The sequence below is a fragment of the Argiope bruennichi genome, chromosome 4 (genome assembly GCF_947563725.1).
Source record: "Argiope bruennichi chromosome 4, qqArgBrue1.1, whole genome shotgun sequence".
In the NCBI taxonomy this organism is placed as follows: domain Eukaryota; kingdom Metazoa; phylum Arthropoda; class Arachnida; order Araneae; family Araneidae; genus Argiope; species Argiope bruennichi.
The window spans coordinates 126813265-126836399 of record NC_079154.1 but is presented as its reverse complement, the minus strand read 5'-3'; the positions used below and the strand labels follow the sequence as shown (position 1 = coordinate 126836399).

Below are 23135 nucleotides of genomic sequence, written 5' to 3'. Positions count from 1 at the left end.
TTGAACGATAGTAGCAATCGGTGAATATATTCTTAAAATTCCGCCTAATCAACATCGGTAAGCTACAAGGATTTTGTAACTGCCTTTGCCTGTCGCGCCTTGCCAGTGGCCACCTTAAATGTTTTTTCTTTTCTCAGAGTGAAAAATTTTACCCTCTTTGTCTGAAATGCTGCCAGCATCGGGACTCTGCTGAACATATTGTGGACTGATTAGGATTTCATTGGGGAGAAATTTATTCTTCTCCCTTCCTCGTTTTGACTTTCTTCTTGTCAACGGTTTTTTTGGATTTGGTCTGACTAAGTCAGACCATGAAGATTAGCAACAAGGATTTTGATAATTATCGTGTATCTTATCACATTTCTATACTTTTATGAACTGAATAGTTTAAAAAGCATGATTTTTATTTTATTAGGTATTCATTGGTTGGAAAAGTTACATTGATGCCATTTCCTGGATAAAGTAATAACATCAGTCAACAGTAGCAAAAACTGCTTTCTCTGTTCGGCATAACTGGGCATCAATTACGCTGGATACTCGGACATACTCCCCAAGTTGTCTTTGTGGTATTTAAATATTAATATTCCGTAATTATTTTCATCTACCTAAATGAGGTCATTTTCAAATCAATTTTTTGTTCTTCTAGAAAATTTCCTTCAGCCTGCAAAGTGAGATAAACCATAATTACCTGGAAACATTTATCGAAAGAAATGCAACTTGTTCAGCTATCTCTCAACATAAGAATCCTTCGAATCGAAGAATTTGGTATTCTGAGGTCAGCTTCTGTGCATAGTGGCCGCAATCTAATCAGGCGCCTGAGAATGAAGTCAGCATACGACAGTTGTCTGCGCTTCGTCATCGGCATTATGAAAATGCTACTTTTCAAGAAATGTCTTGAAATTAATAGGACATTGGTTAAAAAGTTTCCAGGTAATTTTAATTCCAGTTAATAATTATGGTTTTTTAAATATTTACTGCACATTTCATTTCTGTACGGCCGTCAAAAAATTTAATTTCCGAGTCAGGGCAATTTATTGACATTTAGGACTAATGGCGTTGTGAAAATCTTTTTACAACACTTAGTTAGTCACAATTAATAAACGCATCTCGGTGAATTCGCCAAATTATTTTCTTGCATTTTAAATATGACAATCCACATTTTCATTTACAGCCGGACAATACGAAAACTGAATGCAACCTACTTCGCTCTTCATGACGTCCTTTTGGAAAGCATTTTAACGATTGGCTTGCTAGTACTTCGATAATGTGATGGAGAAATGTATTGTATTTCTACGTATTAATTTTCCGTTAGGGCACCACTTAGGATCTTCGTAGTGTAAATATCGTGCATTAAATCGTGATATTTTGACTCTTTAAAAGGATCAAATAAAATTTTAAAATTATTTTATTAAATACTACGAATAGTTCCGTTTAAAAACAATTGAGTTGCGTGGACTTCAGTTGCATTAATGATGAAATCGAAAGCAATTTCTATATTCAGACTCTTGAATCTTTAATATTGCTCCTCAAATATACATGGATAAACTTACTTTCTTGACAAATGTTTTCTTATGTAATCTGTGTCAATTCCTATATTTTTCAGATATTAATGCGATATTTTGACGGAAGAAATCATGTCAATAAACATCTTCATCAAGCTTATCTTGGAATTCGAGATCTTTGCAAGAGAATTATGAAGATTCAAAACAAGATTTAATGTGATTTAAATTAAAAAATAAGTTAATTAAATGTAAATTTTAAAATTAAAATTTATGGTAATTTCTAAAATTAAAATTTAATCTCTATAAATACAAAATATTATCTATTCGTTGCATCCATTTACAAATATATTTACTGTTACTAATGTCAATTTTTATTCCGTAAATATTTAACCACAATCCTTTTTTCAGATCGTCCTTTCACAGAAGATAATCTAGAAAACAAAATGCAAGTAATCTGTACCTTTAGGCCAATCTGCCCTCCTGTGATTGGATATGCACGTTGAAACCGTCGTCGCCATATATGGCATTCTCTCAAGTTCTCAAATGAAAAAATCGTAGACTCATTTCAAGCTTTCTTGAGAAAGGAATACCATCCAAATCGTACCGTCATTGATGGGTGATAGAAAACGTTTTCTTTCGGATCTCCTACTCAGTCGCATTGGACGATCGAGGTATGGCTGCATAATTTCGGCATCCTAGTTATTTAGAGGCAGCTTCTGTGGAATATTCGAAGATTGTGGGTATTTTTTCTCTCCTCATTCAGTAAACCAGAAGTTCAGATGCTTTGTATTAGATTTTAAATAGTTAAAAATATCTTATGAATAGCAACCGAGTGAATAATATCGGAAGAGAATAATAAAAACATAAGGAATTGGTGATCCCAAGTGAATTCCCCTGCAGTTAAACAAATTTCTGATGTAATTTTCTTTCAAATAAAATGAATTTTCAAAAATGTTTTTCATTTAAAAACTATTCCCTATTTTTTGGTTCGTTAATCAAAATAATTGCCAATTTCTGATATTTTCGGGACGTATTCATTCTCCAAATGTGGATTCTAATCTCGTTTAAAACGTTTTAATTTCTATTGTATCTTGCCTTAGTTATCTGTATTTCGAATGTTTCATCCAAATTATTTAGTCTTTGGAACTTCTACCCTAATCCTAACTTTGTTGAATTATGTTTATTTTAACGTAAGAGGTTAGATTGCAATCGGTCATCAGATATGGGATTGCGAATTAGTATATGGCGAATCTCCGGTTAGTCTTCAGAAATAACATTTTCAGAGTAGTTTCAATTTCTTTATTAAAAGATGACTGTAGGAATTGCACCTCAATCTAAACCTCGAAGATAACAAAATTCTTGTTATATGAATTAAAGAATTTAACATTTTTATATACTCAGAAAATTACGCGTTACATGCTTTGGAACATTTCGGAAATCGATGTTCAAAAATTTCGTATTTTTTATTGGTAAGAAATGTAAAAGAATTAAAAGCTAAATTTAACTAGCTTTTTCCGAGATTATGGTAATTAGGAATAATTCGCATTTTATTTCAAAATGAATTAATGGATTTTCCATTGCTACTATAAGCAAAGTTGGGAGAATATAAAAATATTTTGAATTCTGACCAATTTTGTGTTTTATAGGATTTAAATTGAGTTGCTCCTTTCCTATGATTTGCATTAGTGCCCTGGCCAATTTATAATTGGAATCCAATGGGCATATTGTAATTGCCGCTGGTACAATTACAAATTCTTCTGGTTGAAATAATTCGTTATGGTTTCTTTTAAATTTTCTTTAGTGGCATAGTCTTGTGTTTTTCTAAAACTAGAGTTGCTTTTTATTTGTATTGAAACTCCGTGTAACCAGTCTTTCAGCCTCCTACTTACATTAACGTCGTGTATTTTGTTTGAATTAATCAGATAAATCTACATTATTGCCATTTTATATGCATATGTATACATGGTTTGAGTACTTCACTTAGTACTATTTAATAAGTAATATCTATTTTTATTAATTGAAATTCACCTTCATTTAAATCATGAGTTCCGGAACAACTATTACATAAAATAATCTCACGCCGTGTTTTAATCGAAGAGTGTTGCGTTTCTAATCTGAAATCAATTGCTTTATAATAAAGTAGAATTTCACAATTTAGATAGTTTACCAGATAAAATACATTTTTCTAAATATAATTTCATCTAATATCGGAAGAATAAAATACTCGAATAATCTGATTCTATTCTTCTATAAAGCAGCAAATGATAGAAATGTAAAGGAATTTTTTTCTATACCGCGCTGTTTTAAACCATAGACGTGAACCACATATCAAATTTGTAAAATTACAGAGAAATAAAATTATCTGTGCTCTTCAATATTCGAGTATTTAACTCGGCTTTTATTAGTAATATATTTTAGTAGTAATCAAATTGCAAAGGTGTTACAGGCGTGATCGGAAGTGATCAGTTCTCAGTCCTTGACCATTTTGGCAACGAACTTGAAATAAAGTTGAATTTTTAAACTGTTATTTGTTAAAAATTATACATAATGTAGGAAATGCTTTTTATGCAGCATTAACTTTAAATTATGTAATTGTAGGTCTTGTGTTCTTTCTCGTTATTCTCCTTTGATTGAACGTGTTTTTATCCTTTCCAGAACAAGCGATCATAAATTCCTAAATCCAATGTCAATTTGAACGCAAAATATTTTTATGTGGAGGGAATTGCGATACATTCTATCAAGTCGAAGTGCTTTATGCAAATGTAAAAACTGCATAAACTATTGCAGGCTACTATGAGCGCTCTGTCGTGTATTATGCTCGCATGAGTTCTATGTATAGAGTCAGTTAAGGGAAGTTGGTATTAGCAGTTCTGTGTGGAGAAGCAATGGATGGAGTAATACCAGAGTAGAATGAGGTGAGGAAACGGTGCGCGACTGTTGGAAAGAAAGGTGCATCTTCATATGGTTGAGTTATTCGATGTTGCATGTAACGTTGAGAATCCAGGATGTGTGGCATTTGAGGCGTGGGTAATGAATGCGAGTACTGCGGACTTGAGGTTTGACGTTTACGACGAGGGAAATGAATGCCAATACTGCTGAAAGGTGCTGGTGTCAGCAGCGCGGATAATGAGTGCGAGAGTTGTGGATTAGTGGTCTTTTGGGAGGTGTGGGTAATGAGTGCGAGGGTTGTGGATTTGTGGTGGTCTTTTGGGAGGAGTGGGTAATGAGTGCGACGGTTGTGGATTTGTGGTGGTTTTTTGGGAGGTGTGGGTAATGGGTGCGAGGGTTGTGGATTTGTGGTGGTTTTTTGGGAGGTGTGGGTAATGGGTGCGAGGGTTGTGGATTTGTGGTGGTTTTTTGGGAGGTGTGGGTAATGGGTGCGAGGGTTGTGGATTTGTGGTGGTTTTTTGGGAGGTGTGGGTAATGAGTGCGAGGGTTGTGGATTTGTGGTGGTTTTTTGGGAGGTGTGGGTAATGAGTGCGAGGGTTGTGGATGTGTGTTTGATTTATTTAGGCTGTAGGTATAAATTCCTTGTTTACATATAACAAAGGGCCCGAAATATTAGTAAAATCTCAATTGCATCATTTGTATGTTGCATGAGAATCCTCCAATTTTTATTCTTTAGTTGATAAAATTTATCCTCGGGAGGAATGATTTGAAATTAGTAAATATTATGGGGGTGCGAAGGATTTTTGAAACACTGACTTGAAAGGTAAAGAAATGAATGTGTAGGCAGTTCAGAGAAAAACAGTATTAAATGTTTAAGAATTTTTGTTGATAATTCCAAAGTACTTTCCTATTTGATACCTGTAAACTAAACAGTAATGGTTGTTTTTTCTAGTGGATACATAATAGAATAATTATGGTAAGTTTAGTCTCTGCTTTGGGATAATTTCAAATTGCAAGATTGAGCAAAAAATCGATTAAACAATTGAAATTTTAAATTCTGTTTGTGATTGTATCTTAAAGGATCTCGTATAATTAGCGTTCCTGTTCTAGCCAACAAACTCGATTCATAATTATTGTAATGAAAAATTAAGATCATTTATGGTATAAAGTATCGGCACACATCGCGTTAGTGATAAAGTATAATGAAAAGAGACTCAACTTATGATTTAGTATAATCTTTGACTTATCTCTGGCAAAAGTTCATTGACTTAGTCTTCTTTGATGGACTTACGTAAAAATATCAATTCGTTAGAGGAAATTTAATTCCATACAATAACTAGAGGTCATCAATTTCCAATTTCCTCGAATTGTCTTCATTTACTATTCATTTTGATATTGAAAAATGTTTGGAAATTATTATGAACAAACGAAACTTATTTCAAAACTCCCATAAAATGCACTTTTTAACTATTTGAATTTTTCCTTGAAATTCGCAACGTCTAGAATTGCAATGATCCTATTTCCCAGATGAATAAATTAGGCGACTTTCTTTTCGAAATGTTCCGAAGCATTTCGTTCTTTTAATCCTTCCACAGTATTAGAATTGTATACATAGGCTTCTAATGCAAAGATTAATCTTGTTGACAGAGCAACTACATTCCTTAAAAAAAAAAATGATCAGTTTGATTCGGCTTAGCGTGTCAATCAACAATGGATGAACAAATTAGTTTGAAAAACAATACATAAAATTCTTTCTAAATAAAAAAAGGTTAAATTACCTGAACTTCTACACTTCACGAAATTAAAACCACTTGGCTTAAAATTTTCAAAATAAGTTTAAATTGAAGTTTAGATAATTAAATATATATTGAATGCGAACAAATTTTAAATGCTTCTGAATAAATGCAATCGAAAAGAGTTTTAAAAAAAAAACTCAATTCTTTTGTATCAAGCTTTCCAAAAAAATTATCCCTGAAGTAAGATTTTTGATTTTCATGAAGTATAAAAAAATAAAGGCCTTATGAAAAGGGTAGAGTGTTTGAAGAATTCGCGTTTTTTTTAAGACTCCAATAGTATAATTGGAAGCAAATTTGTTCATAATGGACAGTAAAATGTTTTAATTATCCGAGAGGTACTGATAATTAAATTCTGTCTCAAAAATAGAAGCGAGTTTTAGTAGGGTGAAAAATAAAATTAATTTTTGAATTTGGTTTTTAAACCTAAATAAAATTCAATTTCCTAAAATTGACCATAATTTATTTGATAGAAACCACACTTGAGATTTTTAACTGCAAGGGAATTCAATTCTTATTGTAAAGAGACTTGATTTGTAAATTTTTATTTTTCAGATCGTTTTCTTTAGACGTTTTTAAATAACTTAAACGCTTTCAATTTGCATTGAAATCTGAGCTTTTGGTATGCTGTCTGAGTATGGGAAAAAGACTCGTTACATCTGCATATTCCATACAAGCAGCCTTTAAATGGAGAAAGTACCGGAAGTATGTAGGCTTGCAGGAAATTTGGATTATATATATTATACAAATTGTAATCTCATGCATCAGCAGAGAGGAAGGTTGCTTCTTGTACTGTCTACTATTGAACAGAAAGAACTGAATATGACAAGTTTGTTGCTTTCACTTTAAACTTCCTTAATTCCAGATAGTTTCTGCTGGTTTCATTTGTTTTCACTCATTTAAAGAGAATTTAGCGTCACATAAATCATTGAAAATGAAATACCTGGAGTTTCTATTGGAGCAGCAAACTGTCTATAGTTTTTAGAACTGTTTACTAGAACAATACCACAGCGCCATTCCTTTTTTGCTACAGTGATTGACTTTTCAGCTTCAGATACAAATTCCAGCGTTATAGGTAACTGAACAGCCATGAATGTTTTTCTCATGATAGTACCGAAGCGATATCGGTAAGTTGAAAGAATTTTGATAATTGTCATATTTTAATTTGATTATTATGTAACCAAATTGCTTAGAATATATCCTTTTCATTTCGTTAGGTATTCACAGGTTGGGCAATTTACACTGATGCTATTTCCTGGATAAAAGCTTATCGTCCATCATCAGCATTAAAACTGCTTTCTTAGATTCGGATAAGCAATCGTCAATTATGTTGGATGCAGTGAAATATTTCCCAAGATGACATTGAAGCAAATGAAGTTGAAGGCCAAGTAAGATACTGAAATTTAATATTAAACTACCAAAATGTGGCATTCTCAACTCAATCTATTTGTTATTTTAGAAAGGAAACTTCCCGTAAGCTGCAAGGAGAGACGAATCATAATTTCCTGGAAACATTTATTGAAAGACACACCATCGGATACATATCAACATGCCAATCCGCCGAATTGAAGTACATGGCGATATGAGATCAATTACTTTATACATGGGTGCTGATGTAATCGGCCACCTGAGATTGGAGCCAGCCTTTGACAGCCCTGTGCGGATAAAATATGCCCGTTTTATCATCTGCAGAGAACACAAGAAACGTATACAGGTAATTTTTCTTATCCCTGTAAGATTCCTGGAACATTTTCAGGACGAATCAAATATTTCACTTAAAAATTTGTATTTTTCAATCCTTCATTTGAAGAACAGTTGATTGTGTTTTATGAATGTTACTTATAGCAGTTTTTTCAAACATTTTAATACTAAAATCAAGAAAATTGAAATAAAATGGCTGGATATTGAGTGAAATGTATACAGTTCCTTTTTAAAAAAGTAGTCGAACTTGCCTGATTTTTTTTAGTTCCCGAATTCATAAATAGGTTTATTCAATATAACATAGGATATGCCATATCGCAATTCGAAAGTGGAAGTTTGAATGGTAATGAATATTCAATTTTAATGTGAAAACAATTTTAAATTGTATTCGAAAAACGAAACTCGCCAAAAGCTACACTAGGGTCAAATATGTTAGAAATGTAATTGAATTATGATAGTAGCGTGAAGCATATAAAATGAATTAATATCCCGAAATGAAGTTTTTCTGGACGTATGAAATGATTTGGGAAAATTTTGAGTTTAAAACATCAACGTATTCTTTTGGATTTCTAAGTAAAGCACTCTGAAATTTTTCAAGTGACGTCCAAGTGATGAATGCTTTAAACTTGATTTAGAAATGTATCGGAATAGAAAAGTCCATTACATTAAATTCTTGCGTCGTCTACAAATGAACAGCAACATTAAATGTGAATGCAAGAAGTTTCGGGGATAAGAATAGGATCTTGGTTATCTTCACATTAAACCGTTTTACTTACACCGCAAAGTTTCTGATAGCTTCATTTGTTTTTGCTCATTTAGGAAATTGGATGTCATCGTACTTCGTTGCAGGTTACGACACCTGAAGTCGCTACTAGAGAACCACAATGTATCGATGCTATTTACTGGAACAATGACACAGCGTCATGCCCTGTCTGCAAAGGATTGCTTTTTCAGCTCCATGCACATTTGAACGATGGTGGCAATCGGTGAATATATCCTTAAAATTCCACCTAATCAACATCAGTAAGTTGCAAGAATTTTGACAATTATTGAGTACCTTATCACACTTCTATACTTTTATGAACTAAATAATTTAAAAAGCCTGATTTTTATTTTATTAGGTATTCATTGGTTGGAAAAGTTGCATTGATACCATTTCCTGGATAAAGCAATAACACTTGACAATAGTAGAAAAACTGTTTTCTCTGTTCAGCATAACTTGGAATCGGTTATGCTGGAACCTCTGAAATACTTCCCCAAGATGTTGGATTATTTAAATATAAATATTCTGTAATTATTTTCAACTATCTAAATGACGTCATTTTCAAATCACTTTTTGTTCTTCTAGAAAATTTCGAGCAGCCTGCAAAGAGAGGCAAACCATCATTGCCTGGAAATATTTATTGAAAGAAATGCTAAATGTTCAGCTATATCTCAACATAAGAATCCTCCGAATCGAAGAACTAGGTATTCTGAGTTCATTTTCTGTGCATACTGGCCGCAATCTAATCAGGCGACTGAGAATGGAGCCAGCCTATGACAGCTGTCTGCACGTCGTCATAGGCACAAAGAAAATGCTACTTTTCAAGAAATCGCTTGAAATTGATAAGACATTAGTTAAAAACTTTTCCAGGTAATACTAATACCAGTTAATTGTTTAATATTTACTGCACATTTTATTTCTGTACGGCCTTCAGAAAATTTAATTTCAGAGTCTGGGCAATTTATTGACATTTAAGACTAAAAGCGTTTTGAAAACATTTTTGTAACTCTTCGTTAGTCACAATTAATGAAAATACCTCTCGGTGAATTCGCCAAATTGCTTGCATTTTAAATATGACAATCCATATTTTCATTTACAGCCGGACAATACGAAAACTGAATGCGACCTACTTCGCTCTTCATGATGCTGTCCTTTAGGAAAACATTTTAACGATTGGCTTGCTAGTACTTCGACAATGTGGTGGAGAAATGTATTGTATTTCTACGTATTAGTTTTCCGTTATGCCCAATTATCAAACTACTTGTTGCACCACTTACGATCATCGGAGTGTAAATATCGTGCATTATATCATGATATTTCAGGACTCTTTAAAAGGATCAAATAAAATTTAAAATTATTTTATTGAATACTGCGAATAGTTCAATTTTTTTTTAAACGGAACTTTTAATAAATTCTTAAGATTCGTATTAAGTTGCATCAATGATGAAATCGAAGTCAATTTCTATTTTCTGACTCTTGAATCTTTAATATTGCTCTTCAAATATACATTGATACACTTAGTTTCTTGACAGATGTTTTCTTATGTAATCTCTATTAATTCCTATATTTTTCAGATATTAATGCGATGTTTTGACTGAAGAGATAATGGTACTAAAAAATTCTTCAGCCTTCAAGCTTTCTTGGAATTCGAGATCTTTGCAAGAGAATTATGAAGATTAAAAAAAACAAGCCGGTAGTCTGTAAAGCTTGCGATTTATACCAAATTCGAAGTGTGAAAGAACCTTAGAACTAAAAGTACAATCTGGGCAAGAAACGGGAGTACGTATACAAATATGTATAACTTTCGACGGTTTATACATCTTTAAAATGTTTGCTTACATTTTAAGGACAACATTGAACTCACGCAATTCTAGGGAATTTTTTTATTTTTTAGAAAGGAGCAAAAAAGAATTTCATCCATGAAATAATTAAGATCGGTAACATTTGTTTCATTTTGCTATGAACTGTACTTTGAGAGAGCTATTTCGTAAAGTGCATAATTCTAGTATATCTAACGTTTCCGTGTGACAAGAATCTTGATAGTCGCAATTGAATTATTGGTCTCGATTTTTCTCATACTTAATTTCTATTAGTTGGTCTAAAGATGCTAAATTTTTACTAAGAATTTTGGTATTTTAGATACCCTTTATAAACTTTGTGAAGCGTATAACATGTGTATGTACATTTGGTTAATGTATATCAATAAGACTCTTGACGGGAGAAACGTTTTCATATTTTGTGTTAAAAATGAGACAAAACAGATAAGAATGTGTTTATTCTTTTCGGAAGATTGTTTGAAACAATATAATGTATTTGCAACAGTTATTGTTCAACTTTGCCATGTATTTGCCATTAATATATTGAATGATTATATTTTAATATAAAATTTAAATTTCAGAATGGTTGATTATGAATGCAATGGTTTTAAAATGGATTTCCCTTCCATTCTTGTTAACTCTCGTATTTAGTTTCCTAAATGTCTAACATTGTCTTTAAATTGAATTTCGAAAATGCAGCATCTATGCTAATTTAAATTACAAATAAATTAATTAAATATAAATTTTGATTTTAAAATATATGGTATTTTCTAAAATTAAACTTTCATCTCTAAATTTAAAATTATCTATTCGTTGCATCCATTTACAAATACTTCTAAAAACCAGTCGTGCTCAATTTTATATAAAAGCAATATCAAGTTCAAAATCTTGACTCTAATCTTAATTGCGTTTTGGCATTCTAATTCTTTGTAAATGTATATATCCGCGACAAAGGATATTTTATTTGGTTCGGCCGGCCAGCCAATCAAAATATCCATCGACTCTTGGAAAGCATTTGTTCACCGTGCCTGATCACCACGGTCATCAATATGCTTCTAAAAATTGGACGCGCTCGCAGTTATTTATTAGATAGCAGTAAATATTCAGGAATAACATATCGCATTTTCCTTTTGAGCAAATGTTGGATGGATGTGACGAATGACATAATGAAATGCAGATTTCTTCTAAATTTCCTTTTACAGTAATTAGGGAAAGTTAGGTCGGTTGTTGAGGTTCTAAATTATTAAATTTAAATTTTCACTTATTCTGAATTGCATTATATATTCAAAATTTCGATTAAAATGTCTTGAATTCATCTTTCACAAATTACTGCATAAGTCATTTTTTCTTTGCGATTATTGTTAATGATTTTCTTTCTAAGGATTCATGTTAATCTACTGATTAACAATTTAAGCTTAAATATATATTTTGTGTTAAGTGAATTATACTCCAATTTTTTTTTTTTTTTTTTTAATCCTTGTAAGGTGTTTTAAATAAAATGTTTAGAACTTCTACCTTAAAACTTGTACTGAATTTTTACCTTAAATGCATTCATATGTAAATTTTATTGCTGCAATCATCCTGTAAATCTCATTTTTTTTCTGTATGGTAAATTTGAAAAATAAAAGCTTGTATATTTCGGATTCATTTTGTATTTAATCGAGTATTTTGTATATTTATGAATTATGTTTATAAATATTTAACGGAATTTTTGAACTTCCTAGAACAATTTCTACAGAGAAATTATATGCATATAATATGACACAAGTATGTTACAATTCATTTGAGAAAGATTATGTATCTCTTGATTAGAATGAGGAGTAATTTAAATAGTTACTTTAGGAGTAGGCCTAGAAACGCATTTTACAAATTTTATAGAATTTTAGCAATTTATACCTAAATTGCTTTGGAATAGTGGTAACGTATAAGAAAATTAGACATGTAGGACTAAGATTCGATTGAAAGCCTTTAATCTAAGGATCAAGATTTTGATTTAAGGGACCTCTACCTTTTGAATACTTCAGATGTGATTGCAACTGTAAATTTTCAACTGGCTTTGGACTATGTTTTTATCATCTGTTAAAAAAATTTTGACAGATGATATGGAACAACCATGATCACAAATTAATTTTATTTTAAGAACAGAACATTTCAAATGGATCAAGAGAATAGAATGTTTCTTGGAGTTGCAAGGATTTCGGTAAAGGTTGTAATCTCGTAAACATATTAAGGCCAGAGTAGTAACACTTAGGTCCTTGTACTTAATGTTATAGCAAGTTTTTACTCTTAAATCATAAAGTAAAGGATAAAATGGAATAAATATCCCATGGATCTCTTGGCACTTGTTATTTTAATAAGTTTTTAGTACACATTTAGAAGAGAAATTTTCTAGTAATGCGCGGTAATATCTTCAGTTCCAGTATTTCAAAAGAAACGGGTTCGTTTCTGAAACTGCTATTGAGAGAATGTGCCATGACTTGATAGATGTATGGTCGAAAAAAGTTATTTTAGGTCGGTGTCTCGCCAAATTAAGTCGTGTTCAATTTTATAGCAGCCTTAACATTTATCACCATATATAATAGATAGCTATCTTTTGTGACTTCTTGAATGGTGGCCACGATAATGATGTCGAGAAATTAAAAATTAATCTTGGGTTTTACCTCCATTTCATTCCAAGAAATATTGAATGCCTTGGAGTTCGAAACAATGCGATCTTTTGGCTTAGTATTACTCTTTATAAAATGCTTTAAAAAATATTGAATAAGAAATTCATTTTTCAAATCACTAAGAATTAAGTCTTACAGGACGAAGAAATTGCCTGTAATCAATTTTTTTTCCGGAAGTGAGAAGACATCGATGGCTTTATGGATCGCTAAAGATTCGACTGTAAAGGTGGAATGAATGAAATGACTTTGATAAGGGAAAGACTGCAATAATAGTGTTTAATTGTAATTATAAGTCGCTTTAATATAATTGTAATTAAAAAGAATTCCAGCAATTACAAAATTTAGCTACGCTATAATTATATTTTCGAGTATAAAGATGCAGTGTATGTTAATTGTGCACATTAAACTTACTAAAATAAAATTGGTTCCAGCACTTGAAGGAATTGCAAAACTTTGAAATAACAGATTTTAAAATATGTAATAAAATGTGCAACATAACAAATTTAAATCGAACGAAAAAAATTAACAAAAGGAAAAATAAAAATTTCTTACGCTAAAATAAAAACACCGGGGAAAGTGCATAAATGATAGATGAAATTAAAAGAAATTTTTAGCTTCATTCTCATTCGACAGGGAGAGAGAAGCTAAATACTAATGTATTATTTGTACTTAAGTCGTCCACTAGAATGCGAACATTTATTTTGAGGTATGTGAATGCCTTTGTGTGATATTGTGTGTATGTATGTGTGTGCGCTTCAATAAACTAGTGATTAAGGTATTTTGTGTATGCCTGTTTGCACGTGCGCAAACAGGTCTTTCTGTTCCTTTGTATTTTTGTGTGTGTGTGTGTGCTTGCGTGTGTGTGTATATGTAAGTCTATATTGTCACTTACATAAATGAATGATTCTATCAATTTAAAGATCTATTGGGTCTCCAGACAAGAATCATTAGTTATAAAATTACCATGCATGCTTATTACCTCCATCCTCCACAATAAAGATCAATCTTCCATCAAACTATTTACATTCGAAAGGGAGAGAGAAGCTTAATATTAATGTATTATTTGTCCTTATGTAGTCCACTAGAATGCGAACATTTAATGTGAGGTATGTGAATGTCTTTGTGTGATATTGTGTGTAGATATGTGTGTGTGCGTCAATAATTTTGTGATTATGTGTATGCCTGTTTGCACGTGCGGAAACAGGTCTTTCTGTTCCTTTGTATTTTTGTGTGTGTGTGCGTATATGTAAGTCTATATTGTCACTAACAAAAATGAATGATTGTATCAATTTAAAGATCTATTGGGTCTCCAGACAAGAATCATTAGTTATGAAATTACCATGCATGCTTATTACCTCCATCCTCCACAATAAAGATCAATTTTCCATCAAATTATTTACATTTGAAAGTGAGAGAGAAGCTAAATACTAATGTATTATTTGTCCTTAAGTCGTCCACTAGAATGCGAACATTTATTTTGAGGTATGTGAATGCCTTTGTGTGATATTGTGTGTATGTATGTGTGTGCGCTTCAATAAATTAGTGATTAAGGTATTTTGTGTATGCCTGTTTGCACGTGCGCAAACAGGTCTTTCTGTTCCTTTGTATTTTTGTGTGTGTGTGTGTGCGTGTGTGTGTATATGCAAGTCTATATTTTCACTTACATAAATGAATGATTGTATCAATTTAAAGATCCATTGGGTCTCCAGAAAAGAATCATTAATTATGAAAATACCATGCATGCTTATTACCTCCATCCTCCACAATAAAGATCAATTTTCCATCAAATTATTTACATTTGAAAGTGAGAGAGAAGCTAAATACTAATGTATTATTTGTCCTTAAGTCGTCCACTAGAATGCGAACATTTATTTTGAGGTATGTGAATGCCTTTGTGTGATATTGTGTGTGTGTGTGCGCTTCAATAAATTAGCGATTAAGGTATTTTGTGTATGCCTGTTTGCACGTGCGCAAACAGGTCTTTCTGTTCCTTTGTATTTTTGTGTGTGTGTGCTTGCGTGTGTGTGTATATGTAAGTCTATATTGTCACTTACATAAATGAATGATTCAATCAATTTAAAGATCTATTGGGTCTCCAGACAAGAATCATTAGTTATAAAATTACCATGCATGCTTATTACCTCCATCTCCACAATAAAGATCTATCTTCCATCAAACTATTTACATTCGAAAGGGAGAGAGAAGCTTAATATTAATGTATTATTTGTCCTTATGTAGTCCACTAGAATGCGAACATTTAATGTGAGGTATTTGAATGTCTTTGTGTGATATTGTGTGTAGATATGTGTGTGCGCGTCAATAATTTTGTGATTATGTGTATGCCTGTTTGCACGTGCGCAAACAGGTCTTTGTGTTCCTTTGTATTTTTGTGTGTGTGTGCTTGTGTGTGTGTGCGTGTGTGTGTATATGTAAGTCTATATTGTCACTTACATAAATGAATGATTCAATCAATTTAAAGATCTATTGGGTCTCCAGACAAGAATCATTAGTTATAAAATTACCATGCATGCTTATTACCTCCATCCTCCACAATAAAGATCAATCTTCCATCAAACAATTTACATTCGAAAGGGAGAGAGAAGCTTAATATTAATGTATTATTTGTCCTTATGTAGTCCACTAGAATGCGAACATTTAATGTGAGGTATGTGAATGTCTTTGTGTGATATTGTGTGTAGATATGTGTGTGCGCGTCAATAATTTTGTGATTATGTGTATGCCTGTTGGCACGTGCGCAAACAGGTCTTTGTGTTCCTTTGTAATTTTGCGTGTGTGTGTATATGTAAGTCTATATTGTCACTTACATAAATGAATGATTCAATCAATTTAAAGATCTATTGGGTCTCCAGACAAGAATCATTAGTTATAAAATTACCATGCATGCTTATTACCTCCATCCTCCACAATACAGATCAATCTTCCATCAAACTATTTACATTCGAAAGGGAGAGAGAAGCTTAATATTAATGTATTATTTGTCCTTATGTAGTCCACTAGAATACGAACATTTAATGTGAGGTATGTGAATGTCTTTGTGTGATATTGAGTGTAGATATGTGTGTGCGCGTCAATAATTTTGTGATTATGTGTATGCCTGTTTGCACGTGCGCAAACAGGTCTTTGTGTTCCTTTGTATTTTTGTGCGTGTGTGTGTATATGTAAGTCTATATTGTCACTAACAAAAATGAATGATTCTATCAATTTAAAGATCTATTGGGTCTCCAGACAGGAATCATTAGTTATGAAATTACCATGCATGCTTATTACCTCCATCCTCCACAATAAAGATCAATCTTCCATCAAACTATTTACATTCGAAAGGGAGAGAGAAGCTTAATATTAATGTATTATTTGTCCTTATGTAGTCCACTAGAATGCGAACATTTAATGTGAGGTATGTGAATGTCTTTGTGTGATATTGTGTGTAGATATGTGTGTGCGCGTCAATAATTTTGTGATTATGTGTATGCCTGTTTGCACGTGCGCAAACAGGTCTTTGTGTTCCTTTGTATTTTTGTGTGTGTGTGCTTGTGTGTGTGTGCGTGTGTGTGTATATGTAAGTCTATATTGTCACTTACATAAATGAATGATTGTATCAATTTAAAGATCTATTGGGTCTCCAGACAAGAATCATTAGTTATAAAATTACCATGCATGCTGATTACCTCCATCCTCCACAATAACGATCAATCTTCCATCAAACTATTTACATTCGAAAGGGAGAGAGAAGCTTAATATTAATGTATTATTTGTCCTTATGTAGTCCACTAGAATGCGAACATTTAATGTGAGGTATGTGAATGTCTTTGTGTGATATTGTGTGTAGATATGTGTGTGCGCGTCAATAATTTTGGGATTATGTGTATGCCTGTTGGCACGTGCGCAAACAGGTCTTTGTGTTCCTTTGTAATTTTGCGTGTGTGTGTATATGTAAGTCTATATTGTCACTAACAAAAATGAATGATTGTATCAATTTAAAGATCTATTGGGTCTACAGACAAGAATCATTAGTTATGAAAATACCATGCATGCTTATTACCTCCATCCTCCACAATAAAGATCAATCTTCCATCAAACTATTTACATTCGAAAGGGAGAGAGAAGCTTAATATTAATGTATTATTTGTCCTTATGGAGTCCACTAGAATGCGAACATTTAATGTGAGGTATGTGAATGTCTTTGTGTGATATTGTGTGTATGTATGTGTGTGCGGGTCAATAATTTTGTGATTATGTGTATGCCTGTTTGCACGTGCGCAAACAGGTCTTTCTGTTCCTTTGTATTTTTGTGTGTGTGTGCTTGCGTGTGTGTGTATATGTAAGTCTATATTGTCACTTACATAAATGAATGATTGTATCAATTGAAAGATCTATTGGGTCTCCAGACAAGAATCATTAGTTATGAAATTACCATGCATGCTTATTACCTCCATCCTCCACAATAAAGATCAATTTTCCATCAAATTATTTACATTTGAAAGTGAGAGAGAAGCTAAATACTAATGTATTATTTGTCCTTAAGTCGTCCACTAGAATGCGAACATTTATTTTGAGGTATGTGAATGCCTTTGTGTGATATTGTGTGTATGTATGTGTGTGCGCTTCAATAAATTAGTGATTAAGGTATTTTGTGTATGCCTGTTTGCACGTGCGCAAACAGGTCTTTCTTTTCCTTTGTATTTTTGTGTGTGTGTGTGTGTGCTTGCGTGTGTGTGTATATGTAAGTCTATATTGTCACTTACATAAATGAATGATTGTATCAATTTAAAGATCTATTGGGTCTCCAGACAAGAATCATTAGTTATGAAATTACCATGCATGCTTATTACATCCATCCTCCACAATAAAGATCAATTTTCCATCAAATTATTTACATTTGAAAGTGAGAGAGAAGCTAAATACTAATGTATTATTTGTCCTTAAGTCGTCCACTAGAATGCGAACATTTATTTTGAGGTATGTGAATGCCTTTGTTTGATATTGTGTGTATGTATGTGTGTGCGCTTCAATAATTTAGTGATTAAGGTATTTTGTGTATGCCTGTTTGCACGTGCGCAAACAGGTCTTTCTGTTCCTTTGTATTTTTGTGTGTGTGTGTGTTTGCGTGTGTGTGTATATGTAAGTCTATATTGTCACTTACATAAATGAATGATTCAATCAATTTAAAGATCTATTGGGTCTCCAGACAAGAATCATTAGTTATAAAATTACCATGCATGCTTATTACCTCCATCTCCACAATAAAGATCTATCTTCCATCAAACTATTTACATTCGAAAGGGAGAGAGAAGCTTAATATTAATGTATTATTTGTCCTTATGTAGTCCACTAGAATGCGAACATTTAATGTGAGGTATGTGAATGTCTTTGTGTGATATTGTGTGTAGATATGTGTGTGCGCGTCAATATTTTTGTGATTATGTGTATGCCTGTTTGCACGTGCGCAAACAGGTCTTTGTGTTCCTTTGTATTTTTGTGTGTGTGTTCTTGTGTGTGTGTGCGTGTGTGTGTATATGTAAGTCTATATTGTCACTTACATAAATGAATGATTCAATCAATTTAAAGATCTATTGGGTCTCCAGACAAGAATCATTAGTTATAAAATTACCATGCATGCTTATTACCTCCATCCTCCACAATAAAGATCAATCTTCCATCAAACTATTTACATTCGAAAGGGAGAGAGAAGCTTAATATTAATGTATTATTTGTCCTTATGTAGTCCACTAGAATGCGAACATTTAATGTGAGGTATGTGAATGTCTTTGTGTGATATTGTGTGTAGATATGTGTGTGCGCGTCAATAATTTTGTGATTATGTGTATGCCTGTTGGCACGTGCGCAAACAGGTCTTTGTGTTCCTTTGTATTTTTGTGCGTGTGTGTATATATGTAAGTCTATATTGTCACTTACATAATGTTGCATATTCAAATCAAGCAGAGGTCGGTCCCAGAGGAGCAACATAATTGGATAATCATTTTGTAACCGGAAGTACGTAGTATTTCCGGATGAATTGTCATTGGATGTTTGTTCTTTTTAAGTAAAAAGAACAGACACCGCCTGTGTGTATATACCGTAGCTGTATACTGCAAGATGCAGACCTTTTAGTTCTTCATTAAAAGAATTGATTTTTAATCTAAATGCCTGGTTTTATTTATATTCTGCTATTTTTGTTGAGAAAAACTCCAACATGGTTATGGGCCCAGGTGAGCCAAAATCCTTAAAACCCTTGCCGTAAGATTCGTGTTTATGAACTGAAAGAATAAGTGCTACTAATTGTTGTGAATTTTTACTAAGCCGAAGAAAAGATGAATTTAGATTTTTCGTCTTTTGTGTTCCCGAAACTCGACGATTCGAACTATTCGTCATGGAAGGAAGACATGAAAGTCTTGTTGATGGATCGCGGCTGTTGGAATTTTGCAATTGGTGAAGAAAAGCCTTATCCAGAAGAAGCTACTGAAAAAGAAAAACTCGAGTATGAATGGAGAAAGCAGCGGTGTTACACAACAATTTATCAAGGAGTCGAAAGAAAACTTCTTCCTTTGATACGGCACACGACTGATGGGAAAGAAGCATGGAATATTTTAAAAGATAACTTTGAACCTGTATCTAAAGCTCGATTAGCTGTTTTAATCGATGAATTTTTCGAACTTAGATTTAATCCAGAACAAGAACAGATCGGTATTTTTTGCAAGCGTGTCAGTGAAAAGAAAAACCAAGTTAAGGATGCGGGCTTCGAAATTCCTGATCTGTTGGTCGCACTGCAGCTTATCAGAAGACTACCAGCTGAATATGATCACTTGGTTCAAATACTTTATAGAATGAAGGATGCAGAGTTTACACACTTGGAAGTTGAAAGACAACTAATAAATGAATCGGGGAGAATCCAATTAAAGAAAAAGGATTTGAACACTACGGAGAACGCATACAATGTCGGATCATCTCCTGGGAAAGAAATGAGCAAGAAATCTGTTGAACGAAGTGGAAACGTGTTGGACCCTACAAGAAGTCCTGGTCAATACAAGAAAAACCGTAACCCTAAAGGTGTGGGGCCGTGGTGTAAGTATTGTTCCCGGAAAGGACATACTGAATCTAAGTGTTACAAGAAATCACAAAAAGAAAAGAAAGCTTTCAATGCAGAAAGTGCATTTTATGTATATAATCCATCAGCTGAAGTTTTTGCAGTATCGAAGGATTTGGAGCAGTTTCTGGTAGATTCAGCTTCTACTTCTCATTTTTGTTGTGAGCGAGATTGGTTCAAGAACTTCAGAGAACTTTCACCCACCAAAGCATTACTGGCTGATAAAAGACACACATGTGAAGTAAAAGGGGTAGGTGATATTGATTTTTGTATTAAAGATGTTAAAGGTGATGTGCACATAACTTTAAAAGATGTTTTGTATGCTCCCAACATGAGGAGAAATCTAATTAGTGGAGCAAAAATGGATCTTGCCGGTTTAAAAATTAATTGGTGTAATGATGTTATGCGAGTATATCATTCTAATAATGAATATTTCTTTTCTGTATTTCGGCAAGAAATGCTGTATATAGTATATGGTTATCCTTTAATAGAAAATGTAATGCATACTAGTGTAGATTTAAATGTAATACATAGAAGATTATGTCATGTTAATGTTCCTATGATTAAGGATATGAGTAAAAATCATTCAGTTAAAGGATTAGAACCTGTAAACGTTAAAACGAAATATGAGCCTTGCATTGCTTGTAATCTAGGTAAAGCAACTAGAACTTCTCTGAAGAATGTTGTTTATAAACGGGTAACAAAATCTGTTTTAGAAAAAGTGCATATGGACTTATGGGGACCAACACCTGTAAATTCTTTGGGAGGCAGTAAATATTTTTTATCGATAATTGATGATTTCTCTAGGAAAGTGGATGTATTTACTCTTAAGAATAAAAATGAAGTATTTACCGTTTTTAGAGAATACTTAGCTAGGGTAGAAAGAGAATTGGGTTTGAAACTTAAAAGTGTTAGAACAGATAACGGTATGGAGTTCTGCCATAAAGAATTTGAAAAATTTCTAAGAGAGCTGGGTATTAAAAGTGAACGAACAACCATTTTTACACCGGAATTAAATGGGGTCTCGGAACGATTTAATAGATCTAGTATGGATGCAGTCAGAACTTTGCTACAGGATAGTGGATTACAACCACGATTTTGGGCGGAAGCACTCCAGAACTATGTGTATACTAAGAACCGATGTATTCACAAATTAACTGAGGGAAAAACTCCTATTGAAATATGGTCGGGACGTAAACCTTCCATTAAACATTGTCGTATATTTGGTTCATTAGCATATGTGTATGTTCCAAAAGCTTATAGGAATAAATTGCAACCCAAAGCTAAGATTGGAATATTTATGGGTTATGCAGTAAGTAGAAGAGGATATAGGGTATGGCTACCAAAAGAAGGAAAGATTGAAGAAAGTATTCATGTTAAAATTGATGAAACAAAAAACGGGGTTCAAACTTTATTTGGTAAAATTAAAAGGTATGATTATGCTTGGTATCAATTGGATCCAACTTTGAAAGACGGAGGTTATACGAAATTACAGGATGATAAAACTTGTTTACCGGAAAATTTACCCTTGTTAGATATTTCAACTTGGGAAAGACTAGAAAAACCTAGAAAAAAAAAGCAAGAGGGTAGATGTATACTATTATCCACCTAGTAAAGAACGACTTAGGTCATTAAACGATGCTAAAAGATATTGCGAGAAAAACAATTTAGCCTTTGATCCAAATCAGTTTAATTTTAAACCAACAACAGTAAATACGCGTTTTGATCAAAAATCAGATAGTGAGGAAGAAACTTCGATAGATTCGAACTCTCTAGATGAAGGGAACTGTATAGATGATATTTTTCAACATGAGATATACATGTCTGAAATTCCAAAAACGTATGTAGAAACTCAGAATTCTCCAGATAAAAGTAAATGGGATGAAGCTATGTCTGAGGAAATTGAAATGATGCAGAGTAGAAAGGTCTGGGATCTAGTCGAGCCAAATTCTAATATGAAAGTTTTAGGTTGTAGGTGGGTATATAATATTAAGCAAGACGAGAAAAATAACGTGAGGAAATACAAATCGAGACTAGTCGCACAAGGTTTTAAGCAAAGACCTGGTGTTGATTTTACTGATGTGTTTGCACCACTTGTGAATTTTGATGTAATAAAATTTCTATTTGTTTTGTTAGTATGTATTTTAGGCTGGAACCACGCTCAAATCGATGTTAAAGCAGCCTATTTATATGGAAAACTTGATACTCCTGTTTATATGCAGCAACCAGAAGGATTCGTTGTTAAAGGATGCGAAAATCATGTTTGCCGGCTGCATAAGAGTATTTATGGTTTACATCAAAGTGGAAGACAGTGGAATATAGAGTTAAATAAAATTTTAATAAAACTTGGTTTTCAGCAAAATGAGCTGTGTAATGGTTTATATACTAAAACTGATTGTATTCTATTAGTGTATGTAGATGATATAGTTGTTTACAGCAAATCGCGAAGAGTTCTTGAAAATTTAATTTCAGATTTAAAAAGTAAATTAGAAATAACCGAATTAGGACCAGTTAAATACCTTCTGGGTGTAAATTTTGAGCAAATAGGGAATTGCGTGTATTTGCATCAAAATACATATATAAATAAACTTATGATTAGATTCAAGAATTTACCTAAAAAGCGAGTTTCATTACCTTTTAAAGTAGGTTGTATCTTGCCAGAGAGAGTAAAAGAAAATGAGATAGAAGAAACGGAGTTGATGAGACAATTTCCGTACCGAACTCTAATTGGATGCTTATACTTTATCGCGAATAGGTCCAGGCCGGACATTGAATTTGCTGTAAACACTATGTCACAATTTTGTAATGGATATACTTATCATCATTGGACTGTTGTAGTTGATATATTAAATTATGTGTTTGAAACCAGACACTATAAGATAAATTTGTCAGATACTAGAAGTAA

The 23135-nt window shown here is 32.7% G+C and overlaps 1 long non-coding RNA gene across 1 annotated transcript; it reads left to right on the top strand.

Annotated features, from left to right (window-relative positions):
* The first annotated feature begins 7164 nt into the window (after positions 1-7164).
* Positions 7165-9128, top strand: LOC129966884 (uncharacterized). The gene is made up of 5 exons (XR_008784306.1): positions 7165-7308; positions 7399-7569; positions 7641-7895; positions 8702-8905; positions 9004-9128. It is a non-coding gene; the product is annotated as an uncharacterized LOC129966884 (long non-coding RNA).
* Positions 9129-23135: the final 14007 nt, after the last annotated feature.